Source organism: Silene latifolia, chromosome 1, assembly GCF_048544455.1.
Source record: "Silene latifolia isolate original U9 population chromosome 1, ASM4854445v1, whole genome shotgun sequence".
NCBI classification, from domain to species: Eukaryota; Viridiplantae; Streptophyta; class Magnoliopsida; order Caryophyllales; family Caryophyllaceae; genus Silene; species Silene latifolia.
This window is the reverse complement of record NC_133526.1, coordinates 624,178-637,429: the sequence shown is the minus strand read 5'-3', so window position 1 is coordinate 637,429 and position 13,252 is coordinate 624,178.

Genomic DNA, 13,252 nt, shown 5'->3' with positions numbered 1-13,252 from the left:
AGTGTACGTAAAAAGTGTGGATCGTGAGTTATGCTTTTGGCGATAAGAGTTTTATATAGTTTATATAGAGAGGTATGTCGTGTTGCGGTAATGTGGAAGAGTTAGAGTGTTTGTTTTGATCAGGATTGTGTGGTATTGGTTAAATGGAGTGCAAAATGAGTTGAGGTATGATAACTGTTTAAGTAAGAGAGCCTTGGATATAGGAATAGTAAGTGTTTAGATTATACACGTGTATCTTTCACATGTGGTGGCAATGAAGATAATGAGAGGTATAGCTGAGGATTTAGTACTAATGAGTTACGAGGACGTAACATGTGTCTTAAGAGGAGTAGGATGCGGCAAATAGCGTTTGAGGATTGTGCATGTCGTAATATTATTGGAAGTAGAGTGTTGGTGTAGCATAGAGGACGGATATTTGTTTTAATTGATTTGATTAAAGGTCATGACCGTGCTTGTAGTAATTCGATGTTTAGCAATGAGAGAATATTTCAACAAAGTGTTGACATTGTATGATAATGATTATGAGTCCGATAGTTTTGTGGTTGGAAGATGATGTTTATGTATTTGAGTAAACTTCGAGGACGAAGTTCGCTTTAAGGATGGTAGAATGTAACACTCCGTTTTGATGATTGATCTTCTTTTGTGGATTGAGTGCTCGAGTGTTATGGAAGTGAGACAAGGTTGGCAACGTTATATTGTGGTTATTCGATAATATTGGAGTTAGTGTCGAGAGGCTATGCTGTAGTTGGGATGATACCGTGAGTCATGTTGTGGAAGTAAGTGTTGTTGGTAGACTTAGTGTTAGGTGTCCATGTTTTATAGGTTGGGTTGGAACTTCGGGGACGAAGTTCTTTTTAAGGGGGGAAGATTGTAACACTACAGACTTTATTAAGCTAAGTACTCGACCGAGTAGAGCCTACTCGGCCGAGTAGTGCTAAGTGTATGTTCTGTTTAAGCCTGCGAGGAATACTCGGCCGAGTATGATGAATACTCGACCGAGTAGAGGATACTCGGCCGAGTATACATCATACTCGACCGAGTATCCGGTCTGACGAGTATTAATTCAGCGGTTGATGGGAGTGTTTTTAGAGATTATAAAATTTGAGAAATCAGTTTCTAAAACACGGTTTGTAAACCTAATCAAAACCTACGACGCTCTAATCATTCCCAATCTCTCCTCTGTGTATGTATGGACAATCTTAGCAACCGCATTCAATCATTCATCCTTTCGTCGGTAAGTCTTTATTCCCCATGCTTGTTGATGATTGTCCTAGGGTTTGTCTTTGATTATGAATTTGGGGGAAATGGGGTTTTGCATATAGTGTGTGCGTTATGTGATTGTTGATTATCATTGTTGTAGGTGACGATGTGGTAATTGTTATGCTTATTGTATGATTGATTGCAGCGTAAGAGGATTGCGAAAAGGTAGGGTTTCCTACTCGATTCATCGTTAATTGATTTAAGACCGTAGTTATGTTGTATTTGTTGTTATCTCACGATCATCGGATTATGGGTGTTGTGGTGACGGTGGTGATGTGATTGTGTGGTGACGGTTGTGGTGTTGAGACAATTTTGTGATGATCTTGTGGTTTGTGTGATTGTGGTGGAGTCACTTGCGGGAGTGGCTTCACACCCTAGTTCGCCCTCCGTGGAACCCGCCACGGGAGGGGATGTGCACATTAAGGGACGGGGATTGTTAGTCGCTCGTTGATGAGCTGGACTAGGTGGGGATGGGTGCGGTCACCCATCGGCGGCGAGGATTACCGTTGCGATGGGTAATCTGGCAGGGCTACACACTTCGGTGTGTAGTCGGTTATCAGGCGTGAGATCGATGATCAGCTAGTGGTAATGTTGTTGTCTTATATTGATTGAGTAATCGACGACCCCGTGTTGTTGTTTTGTAAAACTGCGGTGATCCATTCGGGGATGGTGAGTGATTGTGACAGGTGATACATTTATTGAGCTTGGGGGCAGTCATGGGAGAGTCACCACGCTGGATTAGATGACACCATCACGAGCTTTAGTTATTGTTTTGGTAGTTGTTGCCATTTGGATAATTCATTTATTAGATTTTGGAGACTATGTAACCTTTATAATTACCGTACATTAATAAACGTGTTTGGACTGTTGCTTTTGATATATACTAACCTCGGGCAACCGAGATGGTAACAACCTTTCATGCTGGGGTAGTCCTGGTAAGGTACCTTGGTATGAGGGGGTGTTACAGTGTTGCAGACTTTGAGGGATCATGAGTTGTATGCTAAGCTGTCCAAGTGTGAGTTCTGGTTAGAGAAAGTTGCCTTTCTGGGGCATGTAATCTCTAAGGATGGGGTAGCTGTGGATCCGGCGAAGATTGAGGCAGTGACAAAGTGGGAAGCACCAAAGAATGTTGCTGAGGTTAGGAGTTTCTTGGGTCTAGCTGGGTACTACAGACGGTTCGTGAAAGATTTCTCCAAGATAGCTAGACCGATGACAGCGTTGATGAGGAAAGAGAACATGTTTCGTTGGGATGAGAGTTGTGAGACGGCGTTCCAGACATTAAAGGAGTGTTTGACCACAGCTCCTGTCCTAGCATTGCCTGAAGGGAGCGAGAATTTTGAGGTTTATACAGATGCCTCGAAGAATGGGCTGGGATGTGTGTTGATGCAGAATGGTAAAGTGATTGCCTATGCTTCTAGGCAATTGAAGCCTTATGAGGAGAATTACCCTACTCATGATCTGGAGTTGGGTGCAGTGGTGTTTGCTCTCAAGATTTGGAGGCATTACCTTTATGGAGCAATCTTTAAGGTATTTTCTGATCACAAGAGTCTTAAGTACATCTTCACGCAGAAGGAGTTGAACATGAGACAGAGGAGGTGGATGGAGTTGATTGGCGACTACGACATGGAAATCATCTACCATGAAGGGAAGGCCAACGTCGTAGCTGATGCTTTGAGTAGGAAGAGTGTACATTCCTTATGTACAGCTCTATCTTTGATGAGGCTGAGGGATGAGGTAGCTAGCTTTGGGATACATATGATGCAGAAAGGAGATGCCATGGGTGATATGACAGTACATCTGGAGTTTTATGATGACATTCGGGATAAGCAGGCTTTGGATCCTAAGATAGTGGAGTGGAGAGCTGGAGTAGAGAAAGGGACAGTGTCCCGGTTTTCTATTCATACAGATGGTAGTTTGAGGTTTGATGGTAGGTGGTGTGTTCCTAATGATGAGGAGTTGAAAAAGACGATCATGACAGAGGCGCATTGCACACCATATTCAGTTCATCCAGGTGGAGATAAGCTATACAAGGATTTGAAGAAAACGTTTTGGTGGCCTGGGATGAAGAAAGAGACAGCTGAGTTTGTGTCCCGTTGTTTGACATGCCAAAGAGTTAAAGGGGAACAGAGAAGACCACAAGGTAAGATTCAGTCCTTAGAGGTGCCTGAGTGGAAGTGGGAATCCATTTCCATGGATTTCATTGTGGGTTTGCCTAAGAGTCAAAAAGGTAACAACATGATTTGGGTGATAGTGGATCGTCTGACCAAGTCAGCTCACTTTGTTCCAATGAAAGATACATGGACTAAGGCACAACTGGCCATGGCCTATCGAAAGAACGTGCTTAAGTTACATGGAGTCCCTAAGGACATAGTGTCTGACAGAGATGCGAGGTTTATATCGAGGTTTTGGAAGGAGTTGCAGGAATCGTTGGGAACAACTTTGAAGATGAGTACAGCATTTCATCCTGCGACAGATGGGCAGACGGAGAGAACAATCAAGACCCTTGAGGATATGTTGCGAGCTTGTGTGATGGATTTTGGTGGTAGCTGGGAGCAGAGGTTAGACTTGATAGAATTTTCTTACAACAACAGCTATCACACCAGTATAGGTATGGCACCGTTTGAGGCTTTGTATGGGAGGAGGTGTAGGAGTCCAATCTGTTGGGACGATAGTGCTGAGGCAGTGGTTTTAGGACCAGAGATGGTGCATGAGATGGTAGAACAGATTAAGATTATCAGAGAAAGGATGAGAGCGGCTCAGGACAGACAAAAGAGTTATGCAGATCTACATCGCCGGGATATAGAGTTTCAGGTTGGGGATAAGGTTCTTCTGAAAGTGTCTCCTATGCGTGGGGTTATGAGATTTGGGAAAAAGGGCAAGCTAAGTCAGAAGTTTATAGGGCCTTATGAGATCTTAGAGCGAGTTGGAGAGGTTGCTTATCGTTTGGCTTTACCGGCTGCGTTGGAGAGAGTGCATAATGTGTTTCATGTATCGCAGCTGCGGAAGTATGTGAGTGACCCGTCACATGTGTTGGAGGCAGAGAGCTTAGAGCTAGATGAGTCCTTATCATATCTTGAGGTGCCTAAGCAGATCCTAGACCGAAAGGTTAGAAAGACCAGGAGTGGTGAGACAGTTTTGCTTAAGATCCTTTGGTCTAACCACGAGTCTGAGGAAGCTACATGGGAGGCAGAGGATATCATGAAAGAGCGTTACCCTTTCCTTTTTGATCAGGTATGTATGGTTACGGGGACGTAACCTTGTTTCTTTTAGGGGGGTAGGAGATGATCGCGAGAGTTTTTAAGAGTTCTATACACCTTAGTACCTTTGTGTCGGGATGTTTGTCGGGATAAGTTGGGTTAGTATCATGTTTTATGTTCGGTTGCTGAGTCGGGAATGTTAGGGAGTACCTTTGTTTAGTAGTGGTTTGAACTTCGGGGACGAAGTTCCTTTTAAGGAGGGAAGACTGTAATACTCCGTATTTATATGTCTTGGGGTACTCTATCGAGTAGCCCTTACTCTGTCGAGTAAGGGCAAGTGGCGAAATAAAATAGTTTCTGACCTGTTGGGTACTCGATCGAGTAGCTGGGGTACTCGATCGAGTACCTTGGGTACTCGATCGAGTGTCCGGTTTAGGGGAGTTTTTCTCGGGTTTTGTTAATTATGCGATTAGGGTATTTAAACATAATCGTCATTGTTTTAATACACTTTTACCAAAACCTAAAACCTGTTTAAGAGAGAAAGCAGTCAGTTCATCTTCCTAATCGCATCCTTAGCAATTCCCGGAGTTCAGACGGTCGGTTCGTGTCGTAGTTCGTATCGTTGAGTTCCTTGCGTCGAGGGTAAGCTTTTAATACAGTTTTTATAATGCTTTGTTAAGGTTGGTTAAACCCTAATTTAGGGTTTGGGGGTTTTTATGAGTAGTTTGTGATGTGTAGTCTTTATGTGCTATATGATAGGAGGAGGATTCGTAGAAGAGGCGTTTTGAGACAGCTGTAGATACCGTCTGCTTGTTGTGCTTTCAGGTAGGATTTCTACTCGTATTAGTCCCATAATGGGATATTGGTGATGTCTTTGTAGTTAGTTGTTTGATATGATGATTGTGATTGTGATTGTGATTGTGATTGGTTGTCTATGGTTCTCGAGATGCGTTCTCGGCTGAGTGGGGTCACTTGCGGGAGTGACTTCACGCCCTAGTTTCGCCCTCCGTGGAACCCGCCACGGGAGGGGATGTGCATATTAATGGACAGGGTTATCGCTCGTGTGATGAGCGGGGCTTAGGTGGGAACGGCTGCGGTCCCCCACTGGCAGGGCTGGTCCAGTGGACAGTCAGTATTGAGATGATGGGAGTTGGCGGTGTGTGTGTGCGTGTGTGTGTGGCAGTTCAGCTGTCTGTTTACCTTATTATTGTTATCTATATTGATTGTGTGATTAGTACTGACCCCGGTGTTTTGTAAACCTGCGGTGATCCATTCGGGGATGGTGAGCAGATATTGAGCAGGTATTGAGATGAGTACTGGGATAGCTGGGGAGCCACGACAGATGATAGGAGTCTTCCGCTGTAGCCTTACTTATTTACATTTCAGTTAGAATAGACAGTTTAGAATAATGTATCGTACTTTCAGTTTGGTTTCGAGGATTGTATTTATTCATTAAACTATTTATAATAAACGTTGTTTCTGTTTTGTCTATTTGATTATCATACCTCGGGCGACCGAGATGGTGGCGTCTTCATACCTGAGTGGTCCTGGTAAGGCACTCGGAGTATGGGGGTGTTACATGTTGGTCATAAGAGAGTTTAGCAACAGTTGGTTATAAAAACTGTTAGCCAGCTGTCATAGTTAGTTAGACTAGTCATTAGTTTGTTACAAGGTTGTTACCATAAGTCGGTTTATCTATTTGTATTACTCAGTATATAAGGTGATCCTATTCCATTGTAATCAACACAAGTTATCATAATACAATTGAATCTTTTACACTCAAACATCTCTCTACAAAGTTTTCTCTCTAATTCTCTCTCATTCTTCATATTCTCTTACAATCTTCATCTTCTCTACCATGGAAGAATTGCAAATTCTTCACCATGTGGTTGATACTTGACCCGTTACAAGCTTGTGACGGGTCAAATAAACCCTCATGGGAAGATAAAGACAAGTAATTTCCGATTTCCTATGTATTTTACTTTTTGTCTTATCTAACATGTGGGTGATACTTAACCCGTCATAAGCTTGTAACGGGTATATCCGTCACAAATAACACCTATTGTAATAATTAAAAAGTACAGTAACAATTAATAGTGTTGTATTAAAGTTAGCTCATACGCTTAGTAAGACTTGGTCATTCCATTTTTATACATAAGAAACTTTAACTTAAAATTAGATTGGGTAAACAAACCTGAATTAAAAAAATTGAACAAAATATCTGAACTAATAACCATACGTATACACGATATGAGTAATCTGAATGATGCCCGAAACCCAACTTTCTCCGAGAGTGTAAGGTGCGTGTAAAATGGGGTGAGAAAGATACTCATGCCAACTTCTCATTCAATAGCCTAACAATGTGGCCAACATTATCAATTGTAATTACTTTATTCTGATTCTAACAATGATATTCTCCTCATGATGTACCTTATTATGAGCATAGTCAGTTAGTTAGAATTAACTAACAATCAACTAACTTTCCATGTATTAAGGGAATTAGTTAGAATTAGTTAGAGGGAGTTATACAAACCGACCTCAACTACTATATAAGCAAATCGGAATCATTGTAATTACATAACTCAATGAAATATAATTTTTCACTCAAATTCTCTCTATTACTTCATTACTGAGAATAGTTTCATATGGCACTACAAAAAAAAAGTCTCGATGCGACGGACACACTGCGACGGAATAATAATCCGTAGCAAATTTAAACCTGCGACGGACACTGCGACGGATCTTATACTCTGCGACGGACTTGCGACGGACTTTCCGTTGCAGCCTATTTTCCCAGACCGCCAAATTTTCTGACATGGCGGGAAGGTCTGCGACGGAAATTCCGTCGCGAGAATAAAATAATAATAAAGTCTGCGACGGAAATTCCGTCGCTATATTAAAATAATATTTTTGTTGCGACGGAATTTCCGTCGCAGACATTTTAAAGTGTCCAGCTGTACACCTCTTAACACGCTGGAAAAATAATATTATTTTAAGTCTGCGACGGAAATTCCGTCGCAGGATTTATTATTATTTTATGTTTGCGACGGACAGTCCGTCGCAAAGTCCGTCGCACGTTTTTTTTATACGGGCAGCAGCGTCTCCTCCCCTTCATTATCACTCTTCAATTATTTTCCCCCAAATCACCCAAAACTCCGTCTCCCTCAATCTCACCACCACCACTCCCACCACCACCACTCCCACCACCACCCTACTCCCCAAATCACTCCTCCTATTTCTCCTTTCCCTTTTCCCCTTTCTTCTCCTTTCCCCTTTCCCTTTTTTCCTTTCCCCTTTCCCTTTTTTTTTTCTGCCGCCTTGCTCCCTCGCCGCCGCCGAGTCGCCGCCGCCGCCGTTTGGTCCCGCCACCGCCGCTCTTCTCCCTTGTCTCCATCTCTTAATTAATTTAAGGTTTGTTTAATTTATTTTACTATTTTGATTAATTAGGGTTTATGGTTATTGTTTAAATTAATTATGATTAGTTTAGGATGCTTAGTATTATTAGGTTGTTTAGTTTAGTTGAAAGCCAATTTAGGATGTTTAGTATTATTAGGATTGTTTAGTTTAGTTGAAATCCAATTTAGGATGTTTAGTATTATTAGGATAGTGAAATTTAGTTAAAAGTCAATTTAGGATGTTTAAATCAATTTTATAATACTTAGTTTAATTAAGTTTAGGATTGGTAAAATAAATTAGTTTAATTAATATCTAATTTAGAATGTTTAGGATTATTAGGGTAGTTTAATTTAGTTAAAAGCCAATTTAGGATGTTTAAATCAATTTTATAATGCTTAATTTAATTAAGTTTAGGATTATTAAAATGATTTAGTTTAATTAAAAGACAATTTATGATGTTTAAACCAATTTAAGGATGCTTACTCTACTTTTGCTTAGTTTTATAAGATTTATTAGTAATTATTAAGTTTGTTTTGATAAGTTGTGTACATTTGTGTCATGTATATTTTTTTTACAAATATTAATTCATCTTATGCTTGTGTTGTGATTGTTAATATATTTTTGACCTAGTACCGTTTGGGATTACACATTAGGTGTAATTCTTGAATAGTCCCCGATTTTAGATTTGTCTTTGAATCTTTTATGCCATTTAGGTGGTAAATACTCAATTTTTTTGTTGATTGTTATGAGACAAAATTTGGTTGACATTTCCTTTAATGTTCTCCGAATACATATGTAGAGTGAGAATTCATTCTAAATAATGTATTTGGAGAACTGTAAGGAAGTCTTTGTCGAATTTTTGTCTCATTACAATCAAGAAAAAAAATTGGGTATTTACTAATGGTATGAAAGATTCAAAGATGGGTTTAGGTTGGAGAGATAAGGACCCCAATACTGAAAGTATTTTTTTGCAGGTTGTGGTTGTTGTTGTTGTTGTTGTTGTTGTTGTATGAAAAATTCAAAGATAAGTTTATGAATGCTCTTACCATTTTTATTAATAATTTTTATTTACTAATATATATGTAGATTTGCAATGAAGAGATTAGAACGAAACTGGATGTATGAAAGGTTGGATTCCAATAAAAAGTTAAGGAAGGAATTTGTAATAGGGGTTAATAAATTCATTGATTATGTTAAGCAACAAGACGAATTCATTAGAAATAAAGAAATTAGGTGTCCATGTAGTAAGTGCAAAAATAAAAAGTTTTTAGTTGAACAAGATGTACGAAAACACCTTGGTCTAAAGGGTTTTTGTGACAACTATTATGATTGGGTGTGTCACGGAGAGAAATTTCCCGTTGAGGAAGAGGAAATGGCAATGGCCTCTGACAATCCTTATAGGGATATGGTAGAGGATGCGTTGCGCGATAGCATTGATCAAATTAGGGAAGAAGCTCTTAATGCCGAGGTGGTTGATGAATCTCCAAATCCCAATGTATTAGCCTTTTTCCAAATGTTAAAACGTCGAGCAACTGTCTACGAGGGATGTCGGCTCTCATTGCTACTGATCGGCCGCAAGGCTTGTCTCTCGAAATGTGAATACAACTTAGCCCATAAATGTGTAGATGGTTTCACGTCACTCATGGGAGACCTTCTTCCTCAAGATCATATTTTGATGCGTAACTTCTATGAAACCAAAAATGTTCTCAAAGCTCTTCAACTTCCTCATGAAAAGATAGATGCATGTTTTAATGGATGTATGCTTTTTTGGATGGACGACGCTCTTCTCGACAATTGTAGAAAATGTGGTAGAGCTAGGTACAAAAGTGCAAAGAATGCAAATGGCAAAAGGGTCCCCGAAAATTTCTTAAATTATTTCCCAATAGGGCCACGTTTGCAACGAATTTATGCCACAAAAACCTCGCGGAACAAATGCGTTGGCATTATGAAAACCCCCGAGTTAGTGGGACAATGTCTCATCCAAGTGAAGTGAGGCGTGGAAACATTTTGATCATCTTCATCCTTCTTTTGCATCCGAGCCTCGGAATGTTAGACTTGGACTTTGCACCGATGGTTTCTCGGCTTTTGGGCCATTCGGGAACACATATTCATGCTGGCCGGTGATGCTTACACCTTACAATTTACCACCCTGTCTATGCATGAAAAGACAATTTATGTTCTTAACATTAATTATTCCTGGACCAAAGAGTCCCAAACAAAACCTTGACGTCTATTTACAACCTCTAATTCACGAGTTGAAGCAATTGTGGGACACGGGATTGTTTACATATGACGTGTCTAGGAAACAAAACTTCGACTTAAGAGCCGCACTCCTATGGACGATCAACGACTTTCCTGCTTATGGCATGTTATCCGGTTGGTCAAGCTCAGGGTGAGAATGCATGTCCATGTTGTACGAAAAAAGAGACTAAATCGACTTGGCTTCAAAGATAGCAGAAAATGGAGTTGGTTTGATTGTCATAGACAATATTTAGACATTGATCATACTTTTCGCAAGGATAAAGTCCACTTTCGAAAAGGAAGAATAGAGAACGATGTTCTTTGGAACGAGGTTATCGGGCGAACAAGTGTGGGAATGTGTGAAAGATTTACCAAAAATCGTAGATGCATCTGACCATGAATTGAAGACGGTTAAAGCGAAACGAATTGGGTGGTGGAAACAAAGTATTTTTGGGAGCTTCCATATTGGAGCACACTACTAATTCGACATAACCTTGATGTCATGCATATTGAGAAAAATTTTTTCGAACAACTAATTCACACGGTGATGGATAGAAAAGACAAGACAACCTTGAACCCAACCGCACAAAAAGACATCTTACAACTTTGTTCAAGGTCGCGAAAGGTGGATTCAATCGTTTTGAAAAAGAGCGAAGAAAGTGTTGTGTGATTGGATATGTAATTTAAAGTTTCCAGATGGCTATGCTTCAGATTTGAGAAGATGTGTCGATATGAATGAGTTGAAGCTACATGGCTTGAAAAGCCATGACTGTCATGTGTTTATGGAGCGTTTACTGCCGGTTGCTTTAAGGCACCTTCTTCCTAAAAATGAGTGGAATGCCATCATCGAGATTAGTCAATTTTTGAGAGACTTGTGCACTTCATCAGTACAAATTGAAAAAATAACAAGTCTCGAGAAAAATATTGTCGAGATAATCTGCAAATTGGAAAAAATACTTCCACCTTCATTTTTTAACTCAATGGAACATCTGCCAATTCATTTGCCATATGAAGTGAAAGTGGGTGGTCTTGTGCAATATAGGTGGATGTATCCTTTTGAGAGGTAATATCAATATCTTTTACGAAGCCTTTTAAGGTTAATACTTAATTTCATTCATTCTTAACCAATTTTTTTGTAGGTTCTTGAATCATCTAAAAAAAAAAAATGGAAATAAAGCTCGTGTTCAAGGGTCATTATGCAACGCATATTTGCTTGAAGAAATAGCAAATTTTTGTTCTTTTTACTTTGAAGATCATATAGACACAAAGGCAAAAGACCTTGACATAGGTCAGAAAAAGGCGAAGTATTCTACCTTGCCCGAGCTATTTCAAGATCATGAGGGCACTACTTCAGGAAAATGTCGTGAAAGATTTTTGGAAGATAACGAATATGAACGTGCACACCTCTATGTTTTATCTAATTGTGATTCTGATGAGTTGAAACGTATGGAAAGGTTGTTTGAGGATTACATCAAAAGAGAATATCCCGAGGTTTCTATGGCCGAGGATATTTGGAACAAATTTGAAACAAAATTCCCTAACCGGCTTAGAGGTCAAGTAAGTAAATAATATATATTTTATAATGCTTATTTAAATTATATTATTATTTGGTAAATAATTGGTTCTTTATCATTAATTCTAGGTAAATAATTTAAAAGATCCAGTTGTAGTTGCCTTAGCAAATGGACCTTCAAAAAAGTAAGAACATGGAAGCGTTATTCAATCAATGGATACAAATTTCGAGCTTTCATAGATGGGAAAGATTTGGAAAAGTCTACAATTAACAATGGAGTGTGTGTGAGTTCGACTGAAGGAGCTGACTACTATGGAACCCTAAATGAAGTTGTTGAGTTGTCTTATATCAAGTAGAGAAAAACCCTTACAACGTTATTTTATTCAAATGTAATTGGATAGATAACTCGAGAAAAGAGGAATGCAAGTACATAAGGAATATAAACTTGTGGATGTTAATCGGAGCAAAAAATTTCCAAAATATGACCCATTTGTATTAGCATATCAAGTGGAACAAGTTTGCTATGCTCCTTATCCAAATATCAAAAGAGATAAAGATCAGTGGTCAGCAGTATTTAAAATAAAGGCAAGATCACAAGTGGATGCTCCTTTGATGAATCTATCTTTCAAGAAGATGTTAATGGTGATACAACATTGACAATAATTGAAATAGAGGATGAGAATGAAAATGTGGAGGAGGAACAAGAAGAAACGCAAGGAGATGAAATGCAAGTACAGAATGATGCTATGCAAGAGGAGGAAGATGAGGAAGAGTTAGGAGAGGAGGCTTTGAAGAAGTATTTAGAAGAAGATGATGATGAGGATTTTTTAGAATCGCTTTTTGAAAGCAACGAAAACACTAATTTAAGTGATGATGATGATGATGATGATGATGTCTAGGATTTATATTAGTTGTAGATGTTTTGTACCCTTTCTTTCAATCTTATTACTTTGTTGGTACTATTAGTTGTAGATGCCGTATGGCTTAATTTAATGAAATCTTTCTTATTTGGTAGCTATTATTTGATTATTTGATTTCTTACTTTGCCAATTTCTTTTTTTGTTGCTATTATTTGATTATTTGATTTCTTACGTTGCCAATTTCTTACTTTGCTAATTTGTTATTTGGTTGCTATTATTTGATTTCTAACAATGTTGAGGAATTTAGTTGGTTTCTATGGCGTCGAGGAGACGAAGACATGGTAGTAATAGTAATGCAGGAAACCAAGGACAGGGAAACGAGAATGAAGAAATACCAAGTGATTGACAAAATTCATCTCGATTCTCTTGAGCAAGATGGCGGCGTTTGGTTAGTATGTTATTTCTTCGTAATTAATTATTTTTATAACGATTTATATATATATTTATTATCTTCTCATTCTTTTTTCAGGTTGAGAATGAGAAAGTTGTGAGCTTGATATCGGATAATATTGGATGCAACTACAAAGAACATGCTCCTAACTGGAAATCGGCGTCATCTACTCTAAAGAAGGATTGGTGGAATTGGTTTGAGGTATTAGCAATTGTCATTTAATTTAATACTAGGTATTTTATTCATTTATTTTATATTTATTTACAATCAAGTTTATTTTCTAACTTTATTTTTTATTGAACAGTGGCGTGTTAGTTACGATCCCCGTGACAAG